This window comes from Diabrotica virgifera, chromosome 8 (genome assembly GCF_917563875.1).
Source record: "Diabrotica virgifera virgifera chromosome 8, PGI_DIABVI_V3a".
Taxonomy (NCBI): Eukaryota; Metazoa; Arthropoda; class Insecta; order Coleoptera; family Chrysomelidae; genus Diabrotica; species Diabrotica virgifera.
In genome coordinates this window covers 16,158,846-16,161,310 of record NC_065450.1, presented here as the reverse complement: position 1 = coordinate 16,161,310, position 2,465 = coordinate 16,158,846, and positions in this window count along the sequence as shown.

Below are 2,465 nucleotides of genomic sequence, written 5' to 3'. Positions count from 1 at the left end.
AATCGTTTCAACTCTTCATAGTGACCTTGACAAATAAATAGCAATTAAAAAATGACGAGTATACACAAAAAAAATTACGTATACGTGTCCCGTATTGGTCAAGTATATTGCCACCCAAGTGAGGCCATTATACGCAGCTATTAAAGTGAGACTGTATATACTTTTTCGTTATGCGCACAAAGTGAGGACAACTTTACGTGTATATTTCCTTACAGCTCATCAAGTGAGGACCATACAGTGTTGTCGATAAATATGAGATTAATCATTTCTACTGCCTTTTTCTGTATAACACAGTAAGAATTATTATTGTTTCGATGTTTCAGTCACTTGTAGTTATAAGAAGGATGTGGACTCTTTGTTCTTGCTCGTACTGTTTGTTAATTTTATAACATTTTAGTACCTCAGCATTAAATCACGGTATCCTTATCGGAGACTAGCGTTAATAAAGAAATATTTTATATTTTTTAATAATTTACATTAAAGATGGATAGGAAAGCAAGAATTTTGAAAATAGCGTTAGTTGAGAACAATAATAATCAAAATGGAGGATACAGTGATAGTTCAGTTATGTGAAATTTATATTGAACTTAACATATAAATATAAAAGCCCGACTTTTGATCTAAGGGGAACACAGTTTTTACGGTACATACATATCTGTCATTTTTCAACCCCCTCCCTTCCATTTCCACCACCCCTTATTTTTAAATAGGGAATAGGGGCGTGTGCTAGCTCATTTGAAAGGATATTCAATTCTCTATCCAGCATTATTAACATTGACATAATTATCTATACAGAGTGTATTTTAGTATAGGTACTGTTGCCCCTGTCGATTTTCATTTTGAAACGAAAATTTTCCAACCTTAACTTTAGTATACAAGATGATTTACTTACTTTAATTAAACTTAATGTACCTTTTTTACTGACTTAATTTTACAGTTATTCCACTAGATGGCAAATACAGTGAATATGTGCATATGTTTTATTTCGAATAATCATTTTAAAATAGTTTTAGTTTTCTATTTTCTCTGAAAATTGTTGCAAGCTTCTTGTTCTTATACTTAAAATCATGTCACTACAAATTTATACGAGACTACATATTAAGAATTAAGAGTATAGAAAGTATTATAATATATGACATACATGCTTTTTTCCATTTATTGAAGATATTTCACCTTATCTTGAAACAATGCAATGTGACCAAGTGTCCTCAACTAAAAAAATATATCCCACTATTTTGATATTAAATGTATAGTTTGTACTATAAACCGTATTGAAATAGATTGCAACATGTGTGTGTGGTTGGGATATTGACTGCGAAACCTAAGGCTTCATTCGCCTAATCATATTTACCTTTGATTCTTATAACAATAAATAAAATTGATTAACATTTTATATCAATATTATTAGTGTTTTTAAACAATATCAGTATGATATATCAGTATGATATATCAGTATAATAAAGTCAAGATAAACAATACTATAACAGAAAGCTTTGAGGTCAAACAAGGAGTGCGGCAGGGTGATCCATTATCGTCTATAAGGTTATCATATTACTAGAAAAGGTTATACAGGAAGCAAACAGTAATACAACAGGTCTGATCTACCACAAAAAACATTAGTGCTTGGCATTCGCAGACGATTTGGTAATCTTGGCTAGGAGCAAAATAGAACTTATAGAAACAGTCATGAAACTCGAGGAGAGGGCAGCAACCAAAGGATTGTATATAAATGAAGCAAAAACAAAGTATATGGAATGAAAAAATAAGCAATTCGTTCGGGGGCAATACATAACAATGAAAACAGCGAAGGGAACACAGTATAAATTCGAAGAAGTTGAGAGATTTGAGTACTTAGGAACTGTCTTCACAAGAGGTCCTAACTGTGAAGAAGAAATACAAAAGAGAATTATGTCGGGCAACCGCGCTATATTTGCTTTTAATGGGTTGTTAAGAAGTAAAAATATATCACGAAGAGCAAAACTAAGAACTTACAAGACCGTAATAAGGCCGATAGTAACGTATGCTTCTGAAACATGGGTCACAACAAAAAAACATCAAGAATTGTTATTAGTTTGGGAGAGGAAAATACTGCACAAAATCTTTGGTGGGAAAAACTTAAATGGACAATGGGTAAGAAGAACAAATAAGGAACTAACTGAGCTCTATCAAGATCCTAACATACTAGCAGTAATTAAGGCGCAAAGACTTAGATGGTTGGGCCATGTGCAGAGGATGATTCCATCTAGAATTCCCAGAATGTTACTATCTAGTGCATTGGCAGGGAAAAGACGAAGAGGAAGACCGAGGTCACGATGGAGTAATGGAGTTAGAGAAGATATGAGAAGAATTAACTTAAGGAACTGGGAAAGAAAAGCGACTGACAAAAGGGAGTGGAAGAGAATAGTACATCAAGCCATGGGCCTGCTAGGCTCGTAGTGCTTACATATTATAATATCAGTTTTCTA